This window comes from Phalacrocorax carbo, chromosome Z (assembly GCF_963921805.1).
Source record: "Phalacrocorax carbo chromosome Z, bPhaCar2.1, whole genome shotgun sequence".
Lineage (NCBI taxonomy): Eukaryota > Metazoa > Chordata > Aves > Suliformes > Phalacrocoracidae > Phalacrocorax > Phalacrocorax carbo.
In genome coordinates, this window is record NC_087548.1 from 43364835 (window position 1) to 43376786 (window position 11952).

Genomic DNA, 11952 nt, shown 5'->3' on the forward strand with positions numbered 1-11952 from the left:
AATTAGTGATGTTACACTGTGTGGAAAAGACTTTTGAAATGAGCATGCACATGACAGCCTTGTCTTTGATTGCTAAGTTAATGAATGCTGCTTAAAACTGTCTCATTTTCACAGCTTAGAGACTTCTTAAAAGTAACACCAGCTTTGAGCACTATGAAAAACATCAGCAATGCACTTGTTTATAGGCGCTGTATAAGAAGTATGCCAATCTGATTAAAAATATGAAGAAATAGACAAAATTAGACAGCATATTTATTCTAAGGACATCACTTTTTATTATTTTAAATTTTGTCGTTTTAAGGTTTGGGCTGGGGAATTTCCCCTCCCCCCCCCCCCCGTCAGGGGAAAAGTCATTGTACCAGTCACAGTTTGTGCCCTTAAAAACTTGAAAAGATCTTACACAGCTTGGAATAGTTCAACTAAAATAAATAGATCATGACTGTATTTGGTTTAAACTGTCCCTAATTGACTTTCCAACACCTCAAAGAAACTCATAGACTTAAACTGTTTTTATTGACCTGGAAAGGGTCTGGATATTTTATTTTTTTTTTTTTTTAAATCTAGAAAGAGTCAGCAGGGCTTAGACAAGAAACGCGCTGACCTGGAAAGACTGCTATTTCAGCCTTGCTTGCTACAGAATGATTGTAAAAGACTTTTAGCAACTTTGCCCTTACTAACAGATATTCTACTTTGCTGAACTGACTAAGGGTGTTACCCTTATTGCTTTCATTTCTAAAAGCACTTTAAGGGACCGTGCATTAATTAAGAGAATACTACATTGCGTGCACAACTTCTATTGGGTGAATTAGTTGGCACAGAACATTTCTAGTACTTTAACATGGTTTTGTTCAGTCTGTTACTGAAAACAATCTGTTATCTGAGACTACTTAGGTAGTGCAAGGACTTTTCAAGGTACTATTTATTCTTAGCTAAAAAAGACCAGTTCAGAAAAAGAAATTATTGGGAAGCCATTATCCAGAAAGGTTTCTTGATTTAAAAATGGTATTTCTGGATATAATCAGCTGTAGCAAGAGATCAGGGATTTGGGATCTGGTTTTAATGCTGTAAGTGAATGACCTGATGTAAAGAACCTAAAAATATTTTGTAATATTTTACATTGATTGTTCATGCTTTTGTTTCCCATCTTTCAGTACACTGTTTATAGAGGAAGAGATACTTAAACTTTTTTTTTCCTGGATGAAAGAAGATTTGAGTTCATGGGTTGTTACCTAAGACATCATTTAAGAGGTGAAAATACATGGGCCATTGACTGAGTATCAGTCACCAGTGGGCTCTCAAGCAGCCAGTTTTCTTGCTTTTTCTTAAACTCCTGTTATTAGAGGTGTTCTAAGTAGGTGTGCACATTAATTCAGTAGAGAGCTGGCAATAGTTCAGCAGGAAAGAATCAAAGGACAATTACAGTCCTGCTGTTAAAAAAAAACATGGGCTTGTGCCCTATATGTTTGGTTTTATAACAAATGACCAATACACGTCTCTTAGAAAAGCTGTCTTTGCAAGCTATGTACGCCTTGCTCCCTGGTGCTTCCTGTTTAAAAGAACTTACATTCAAGAACAGAGGTAATTAATTCTTACAGGTTAAGATGTTTAAATAATCACACTGTGACTTTCTTAAAGTCAGAAGAGTAAGTACAAGGGCTTTCAGGTTTCCAAGGAAAATTTGTAAGATCATGGCCTGGAGAAAAAAGAATATGTTGGTCATTCTTGAGTCTATCAACTATTCGAGATATTCTATATCCCACAAAACTACAAAAGATCCTAATTGCACCATGACATGAGTAGTATTGTTTCTACTAAAAGTTGTTTAGAACAACACAAACTGAGTTGAAAATAACGAATTATGCAGAATGGGAGATAGCATCTAAGTCCTACACACACCCTGTAGTTCCAGTTTTCAGCTGTGTGCCCATATTGCATGAGAAAGGACTGCAAAAATAGTTTTCTCGCCATCAGTTCCTGCATATTTAAAATATATTAAATTAACTAATTACATTAATATATAAGGAGCATTAATTGTCTTCAGGCAGGGAAGGCTGCTTCATGGTACAACTTCAGCATCACACGTCACCAGCACAAGGAAATGTATGAGTTACCAATAAGAAAATAGCAGGAACATCATGTAACCAAACCATAAATATCTGATATATTTTCTGAAGCAGTAATTTTGTCTTATTTGAGGTGAAAGGAGAAAGAAACACAATTCAGTCTCTATGCCAATAGCTTCATTTTAAATTATAACAGTTTCTCCTCAGACTTTTTGATTCAGAACCAACAGATCTGTAGTCATTTTTACTCAGAGAAATGAACATATATCAGTTTCATTATTCCCCCCAGCAAGCAGCTATTACAAGGATTAAATCTTTTTTGTATCATATTCTGTGATGAAGGAAAGGTAATTGTCAGCAGGATTAGTCCAAAGAAAAAAAGGCAAAGATTCCTGAACAATTAGATGACCATACCTTCCAGAGAAAAACAACCTGGCCTGGTGTGACTGTTCAGCAATTTTTCCTGCATGGTGGAGGACAAGGCAGATATGCACACCCTGAGCAAGCGTCATAACCTAACTAAGCTTGAAGTGAATGAAGGCTGTTTGCAATTCTCCCTCTCCTCTTGTTTTTCCAGATATTGTATAATTAATTCCTTTTTCTTCTGTTAAAAGGGCCTGATATGGAAATGAAACATTATTACAGGCCAAATCTTTAAAAAAATATATCATCACATCCAGATATTGGTCTTAGCAATTCATCAAAATCAAAAGAAGAGTGAAGACTTTTGCCTCTCTGCATGGGATAAAATGTAACCAAAAAAAAAAAAAAAAAAAGAAGAATCAAAAGTCCATTTTATCTTCCTTTAAAAACAAGGTTCCTGAATTCCACTACAGCACACAAGTGAGAATGTCCAAAAGCAATAGAACAAGGGAATACAGTCAGTATGGTAAGGAAATTCTTTCAGATTGACAATTAAAAAACTTAAATGACTAATAAAATAATTTTAATTCTGTTTTAAATTAAAAATTGAATCCCTTAAAAGAAAGAAAGAGAAAGACCAGAGAACAGAAATTGTCTATTAACCAAATATATTTTCATTTTCTCCAAAAGACTGGGTTTTGATTAATTTCTTTAGTTGAAGGAGAGAAATTTCTATAATATAGAATAGAAAGCTAAAGCAGATACAATAGAAAGCATGTTGTTAAAATAATTGACAGTCTATACATGGTAATTGCTTTGTATCCAGCGTGATCACTATCAAAATATTTGTGAAGAAAAGTAGGACTCCCTAGAGAGAACAATATTGCTGAATGTTTTTATGGGATCTTTACCTTTTACCAAGGAATACAATAAAGCAGCTTATTATGAGAAGTTGTTCATGGTCTTGCTGCTTTGAAATCATCTAAGACCATTATGATTGTCTAGTTATACTGGGACAAATCCTTGCACAAGTCATTTTAAGTGTACCCACCTCAATTTACAAGAACTATGGATTTGACCTGGACATTTTCTCTTTAAAGAGAAAGGTTGCAAGTTAAATCAGGCTAGCTATAGCAAACTTTTTTATTGAACTGGTAAATTTTAATGCCTTTAGATGGGGGATTCCTGGAGGGGGAATAGGTTAAATATTAGGTTAAAAGTTGAAGAAAGAGAACATTAAAACAAACGTTGCTTTTGAATTCAGCAGAATATTTATAGAAAATTAATTTCCAGTGCCGGACTGTATTGTTGTTGTTGGGGTGGGTGGGGGGGGGGGAAGTTTAGAAAGATACATAGAAACAGCTGGGATTGTTGTGTTTGTGATGAGAAACCCAGACCCAAAACCAATTGGAATTGTTTTTACTGCATGACAGGAAAAGTATCAGTAATCCTTCTTACACCTGTAAAGGCTGCAAAATCACACTGTGCATTGACAATATTTAAAGTTCAGTAACAAGATTTGTTAGTGGAGAAGGTGTCCCAGAAAACTTTGTCAAACTGTGGAATAATTTAGATAGAAAGGACCTCTAGATATCATTTAGTCCAACTTGGCTTGTGCCCTCGTTCAAAGTAGGGACAACTTGAAGCAGTCTTAGGACCTTGATCAGTTAAATTTTGGTTGTCTCCATGGATGGAGATTCATGGTACAGCCATGCAGTTAACTGATCTTTTTCTTAATTAGCAATTTTTCCTTCTTGTTAACCACAGTGCTAATAGATGCAAAGCTAGAAAATGCTGTAAAATAACTCAGTGACTCACTTTTACCAAAAACTAATTATTTTCGTATGCGATTGCACTAAGGACTCACATGCATTTTTATATACATATATATCTGTTGGAATCTATTTTCAACAACTTTTAAAACAAAGCCAGGGAAACTGTAAGTTCAAGAAACAAACAACAAAAAAAAAAAAAAAAAAGAGGAGAAACAGAAGGTCTAACTCAACATTTTATTTTAATTTCAGCTGATTGTCCAGAAAAGTTCTATTTAATTTATTATTTGCTTCAAGTTCCTTCACTCTAGAAAGATTGGGGGTTTTTTTCTTTTTTGTTTTAGTTTGGTTTTATTCTGGAAAGAAAGAAAGAAAAATGGATGAAGTAATTTTCAGAGGGTTTTTTTAGTTTTAATGCCTCCTCTGATCTGCTCTTTTTATGCAGTTCCCCCTCCTCCAGGAGAATCGAATAGCTTTATTTCTTGGAGATGCTGTCTGTTACAACTGACATAATATGAACACAAAAGAAAAGAAAAGAAACATCCCCATTAGTGATAAACAAACTTCATAGTCAAAAGTTATTTAAAATTTCCCAAAGTTTTGACATTGCTTACATGTAGTATAAGTTGTTCATAGGACTCTGGTATTATTCTTTCCCTGTGCAACGCCACTAATGTCCCATCAAGGCACCCTTTACACTCTGTTAAAGAGTGGCTGTGGTGGTGAGTGTCCATAGTCTCACTCAGACAGTCTTTGGGAAGTACTCAGGACAGACACTTGCTTAATTCAACAACCCTGTCTCTGTTCTGATTTTTTGGAACTGGTGCATAGCTCAGTCACTGTCCACTGCTATGTAGAAAGTCCCTTTCCAATAAATAAAAGCTCCCTCATTTATTTAACAAGTGTTAGTAGAAGGGTCTTAGGTATTGAATGACCCTTTTTCCATTAACTTCAGCACTAAAAATACACAAAACACAGCACAGACAAAAATACTGTGCATTACTCAGTTAAAAAGAAAATGCTACCATATTATGCAATTGTTCCCCCACTGAAAGCGAATTTTAATCTTCTTCTTTCTCCTCCATTTGATTACATTATAAAAACATTTTTCCAGTTTAGACAGATTTTTTTTTTGCTTCATTACATTAGCCTTTTCCTTTCCCTCAATTCTGCAGTGAGCAGACCGCGTGCACACACACATGCACACACACGCCCCCCTTTCTCAGTCTCTCTGCTTTTAGCAATAATTTGCACATAATGGAACAGCCAGAGGGGGGTTTGATCAATGACCTCTGTCTCAGAGATGCTGTTCCAAGGGAAACACATCTGCCAACATAAAGTATTGGAGCAATCATAGCTCAGTGAGCGCCGTAATAAGCAACTGTTACACTGGAGCCATCAGTCATGTTCAGTTACAGACCTGAAAGGATATGGCACCTCAGGGAGCAATGTCCTTCCATAAATTTGGGCAGCAATGAAGAATGATTTGCAATCAAGTAATAAAAGGCCTAAAAAAGGTCCACCATGCATACTAACATCCAATACAGCTGACAAAGAAAATAAAAAACCTTGGCATTGTTTGCTCGTTATGTAAACTACACAGCTGTCCAAGCAATTAAGATATGATTTTGGGAATTCTCTTGTAAAAATTTGCTAACAGCGCTTCCACTTGTGAAAGTGACATTCTTCTTTATCAGTAAAGTGCATTTCATTAAGGTAATGCAATTTCATCTAGCTTAATAGTAGGAATTGCTTAACCTTATGGCAAGAGTACGTAAACAACATAAAATTAATGACACTCCATGCATTGTGGGAATAGATTTGCATTAGTGACAGCATTGATCAAGTAATAGAGAAACTAACATGCACTTCCAATTGTTGGTACTCTAGGGATTTCTGTTCACTATCTGCAAAGTCATATTTCTGGTCTTCCGGTTGCAAAACTGGTAGAAAAGATAAAATTCACAGTAAGTTTTGCAATTTTTCAGTACTAACAGTAATGAAATAAGTATGACAAAAAGGGCATAGGTCTGAGCAGATCCATCTTCACAGGCAGGATAAAAATATAAATGAAACAGAAGAGACATGCAAGGGTCTTTTAGAAGCGGTGATTCACTTTAAATGTGCAACAACCCCATGATTCAAGAGGGCTTTTTTTTTTCTATTCCCTCAGACGAGAAAATCTGTAAGCGCTACAGCCACCACTTCATGTTCTGATACTTTTATGGATCCAGCTACAGGAATGCTTATTCTGCTTTATGTGCTGTACTTCTACCATTAATGGTACGGCTGCGTGTCATTACGTAGTATTATGGGCAAGGCAATTCTCTAGTGTGTGAGATTTTTCACGTGCCAAAATCAGGAAAAACTTACATCTGCTCCCAGCAGGATCTTCAGTGTTTTGTACTTGCTTTCTCCAGTGATGAGACTTTACAGACACATATACTCTGCAAGCATACCAACAAAACCTAGGGTGAGTAGTCTGACCCCTTTCTTATCAGGAGGTCCTTTTCTTTAGCTCCTTTTGATGCCCGAGATTCAGAAAACTATGACCTCTTAGAGAGGTTCGGTGACTTCCTGAGAAGTCTCTCTTGGGCCAGCACAAACACGTGCAACCATAGAAGTAGCTCCCATTAATTCAGTTTAATCTTGATTGCTAGTATTTTTATACAACACTAAAGACGTGCTTTCAGCTCCTCTTCTTTTCCAAAGGAACTACTTAAAAAAAACTCATCTGAAATGCTCTCATTTTATTAATTTTAGTGCTAGGAGTACGAGCAAGGAACCCATCACAGAGACGATGGGAAGTAGAGAGATAGAGAGTCCTTTAGTGGAGATTGACAAGTCACCTCCATCAAGGAGCACTACTTCTCCAGGGGCTTTTATTTTGGTTTGTTTTGCACTTTTTCAGTTTATTGCTTATTTTAGAGATTTTAGTTTAAAAGACAAAAACTGATTCCATCTCTTTCTTCCAGACAAATGATGTAAATGGCATTATTAATGGTAAATCCTCTTCACTTAGATAACTTCATGACAGAAAAAATGCCTTAGGCTGCAGAGATTCTTACTGAAAAAACATACATATAGTAGGCAAGCTGAGGAGAAAACAGTATTGGTCTCAAATCTCCTTAAGCAGTAGCAATCTTAGGTGTTATTTGAAACAATATTGGGTGACACTTTCAGAAAATATTGGGTTAGACTCTTTGTTCAAAGTGTCCTTTTCATATCAAAGTCATTCCTCAACAGGAAAAATATTCAAAGTTGTGGAAACAAGAGCCATGTAACTAGAGGGAAAGGGCATTTTACCAGCAATCGGCAGGCTCCTTGATTATACAGACCTAGAATGGAAAATCCAACAAAGGGCAAATTCCTCTTACTTAAGATGTGCCAGGATGTCATTCCAGATGGCAGGCCAGACACATTGCTGGATTAATGAGAGCAGGGTAGAATGAACATTATAAATCTCAAGCCTAAAAAGCCTGAATCAGTATAATGCCTAAACGCATCAACCGGACAATTTCTAGGTAAAGAATACGCAGGTTTCTGCATGGATGATCTCTAAACCAAGTAAGAAGGGGATTAAGAGGATGCAATATGCAAGTTCCTAAAGGCGTTTTAGTCTTAACCACTTTACTACGCATCACAGTAGGACTCCAGGATACTCTAAGTAGTTAACAGGGTTAACTTATGACAGGGGAACTGATCCCAAGCAATGCTAAACTTCTCTAGGGTTTTAGAAGTATGAGAGACTCAGACTTGCAAAATAAGCCTTTCTACAATTGTTGAAAGATTTTTTTTTTCCTTTTTTGCAAGTCAGCCTACAGCAAGTCTAGGAAACCTAGGCAAAGATCCCATTATCTTTATTTGCCATTATCCATCATGAAGTGGCTTTTTAGAGGGGAAAAATACACTTCAGAATAAATCTGGACAAGAGTACTGCCTCTTTCACAAGTTAGTGGCCCATTCTTAGAGGAAGGAAATATGTCTGACAGTAAGCACTACAGGTAGTGCCAAACAGCTCTCCAGAAACTGTTAGTTTCTAGGGGAAGTCCTGCAGTCATTGCTCATTTCTAAATATGAAACTATTATATTGTTTTATAGTTTTTCCAGTTATAGCTCCCAGGGCTTACAAAAAGCACTGATATATCACAGATAACATCAGGGAAAAAGAACCCATGGATTTAAAGAGAGATCTATTCCTATGCCTTAAGACAGAAGAAAATTTCTGAAGTTCTCATGGAAAGGATTATTAAATCACAGGAGAGCCACCACGTCTTAATTCCTCTAACACTGATTTCATTGATCCCATTCTTCTATTATTTGGACTCGAAAACTACTCTCCACCTGTGGTTCTCCAGTTTCCACAGGGTTGTTTATTGCTCTTTACACAGCAAAGCATCTGTTTCTTAGAAGATGGTCTATCAATACTGACCTCAGTCATGAATGGAAACCTACTGATCATTGAATGAACACAGTAGATCTGAGGGAAGGAGAGGCAGATTTTAATGCTTTGCTTTCTTCTTATTTTAGAAGATTTATCTGAAGCAGATAATAGTGTCCATCATAACATGTTTTTTAGTTTATACTTTTTCTGTGCCCCAAACACAGGTTTCTGATTTCTGTGAATAGTTAGAACTTATTATTTCTCCTTCCTTGCTTCTCTTTCAAGCACCCTTTAGTAAAAGTCACTACTGTTGTAATTTTTTAAGTGAGGACACACACTCTCCATTGCACTGGCTGACACTTTTTGCAGCCCAGAGGACTCTACAGCTCATATAATACAAATTATGACATGTTCTGAATCATAGTTAGCACAGTGGCCAAAACCAAGGTATCTATTCTCTTTTAGGTTTGACAAAGCATAAACACCTAATGAAAGAATTTCCTCCATGAGGAAATGACCAACATATAACATTCTTGGACCTTAAGGCATTCATCGTAAACTACACCATTTGAAAAGAAGGCTCAGATTTTTAAAAAAAGTTCATGCCAATAACCATGTACTTTATGTCATAATTATAGTGTTCAATTTAGTTGAAAGCCACCTATATCATATATAGCTTGCCCTCTTTAGTCTCTCACTTATTTCAGTGACAAATCAGCCTTAACACTAGCTTCAAACTCAAGAAAGCAAGTATTGGACTGCTTAATGTCCAGTACTTTGCACCAGAACGATGAAGATGTTGCCTCACCTGATACAACGTACAAAGATTAAGGGGAGCTTCCATGTAATGGAAGATGCTCAAATTACCTGAATGCTGAATATCTGCTTTACAAGAGACATTGATTAAACAAGATTTTGTTATTCTAAAATGTTTGATAGAATAGATCCCCAAACCACTGAAGACCTATCCCTTCTGCTTTGTCCGGGAGAATGTATAAACTCTAATGTCATGCCCTAAACTTGAGTACCTTATCTTTGGTATTTGTTTCATTTAAATATAAGACCAATAAGGAGTTATACTTAAAGATACTCTAAAGATCTGTCTTTAAAAATTCTGCTACTTTGGTTTCATTTAAAACAGGAAATAGTGTCCAATCAGTCTCATCTCTCCACTACTACAACCACACTCCTGGTTTGCTTTAAAATATTTTATGAGAAGATATAAAAATGAAAAGCACTTACACTAGCCATTTGTCATCTAGCAAAGCTATTTTTCATGCAAAGTGACTTAATAACTGGATATGCATTGACAGCCAATACCTACACTTTTGTAAGCGTACTCTGCCTATTTAATTACTATTGAGCTGCAATTAAAAGCTTTTTCTCCCTTTCCCTAAATTATTTTTACTTGCTGCATAATTTGGGACAGTCATACAAACTTGAAGGTTTCAGCTGAAAAAAAAAAAAGGAAAAAAGCAAGCAACATTTAGGCACTAATTTTTGGCTTTCAAATAGCAAGGTTGAGTGAAAAAAAGCCACAATTAATATATCAGAGAGCTCTGCCAGGCTTTTATAGCATTACAGGATTTTTCAGCTATAAAGAAACATATTGAATCTTTAGAGCACAGCCCATTCTTCACTGCTTCAGTTGTCTTCTTTTGTTTACAAGTCCCTGCCATCCTTCTCTGTGAATTGAATGCTAAACTGTCTCTGGAGAGACGTTATATTGCTTACAGAATGCCTCAGCAGATGGTGCTTCCTGTTGCAACAGAAGGCTGTGATTACACCTGAACTCTTCAAGAACTCTAACTTAAACAGAAAAACAAGATAAATGAAAGTCTTAAAGCTCTATCCTCCTCTGTTCTCCCACATTCAGAAAAAAAAAATAATCTAGATTTGGATACTGCTAACATTTTAACAGAAAGTTTGTCCCAAGCTCCATTTCTGATATTTGTTCGCTCCGTACCTTGTTATAGCACTTGTCATTATAGTTATAAAATAGAATAAACCTCTACCAGGAAGAGTCCATAAACACAAAATGAAGCACCACGAACACCATCTGGATTCAAAAGTTCAATGTCCTATAGCAGTTTGCTACTGAATGTGAAATGGACCCTTTTACAGAAGATCTATGAAGTCTTTGCAGCAGCATTCATTCCATCTATTTCCCTTATCTACTACTTTCTGTAAAATGTAAGAAACCCTTAGACCTAATTTTAGGACCAAATAGTTTAAAACCAAGAATGATAACAGTATCATAAGCAGTTGAATAAGTTTTTATTCTCTCAATAATGAGCAGATCAATAATTAACATTGAAAGGCAGCCATCTGGAATAAAGAATTCCTGTAAATTACTTTTCATTGTCTTTATATCCCAAATCCATTCTGCACAGTTTCTACAGACAGCCTACAGAGGTCACTTGGACAAAGCAGGACAGAAAGTGGTCAATATTACTCTCTGCATGTATTAGACCTACAAATTAAAGTCTTACCTGGAGGAGAAAGGATGTTTTCAGTTACATGGCTACACCAGGTTCTGCCTGCCTCTACCACTGCTATTTTGAGCTTTTATGGTCTGAGAGCTTTCAGACCTTACCTAGGTTCAGATGAAAACTCATGCTCAATTTGTTTGTAGAGTTCCAGGTGGCCAGAGACCTCTTGGGATCTTGCAAAACAGAGACAGATGAGAATAGGTCCAGGTCCTTCTCTTAACCAAGTTTAATTGCTTCCCTCACTAAGTGATTATCTCATTTCTAGCAGAGCTCATGCTATCAAAATAAAGTAGACACATTTTTCACAGGGGGTATAAGGTGCTACTGCTACATGGATCTGCCCACATCTCAGTGGCTATCGACTGAAGCTAAAAAGGCTGCCTTTATCCGGTTTTCATAGTCATATCAGCCTATTCCCACCATAAATAGTTTCCCATCACAAAAGGCCTTCCCAGACTGAACTAAAAAGGTAATTAAACTTGTATCTGGGTTCAGTAACTTTTATCAACCTTTCACCTTTCATACAAAGGATTCATTGGTTTCATTGTAAATTAACAGAATTAAGCCATTTTCAGTGAGATTTCAAGTCTCACTATAGAAGAGTGTTTATAAAAGATATTAGTTTAATAAAAAGTCTCTTCAGAATATTGCAGGTTTCAAAGCTTATTAATTTCTTACAAACTTTTTGTGTAGGAATGTTTTCCCCAAAAAGTATGTTGTGTCAGGTCTGAATAGCAGATGGCAATTATCAAGCCCATTTCTTTAAATGGGGGCAAAACCCGTTAAGTTATCAGGACCCTGTCAGTGCAAAACTCCTCTTCATTCTCTCCCTTGCGTTCTCAGAATGTCTATAACAGTGGAGGTGTGTGAAGGTAGCC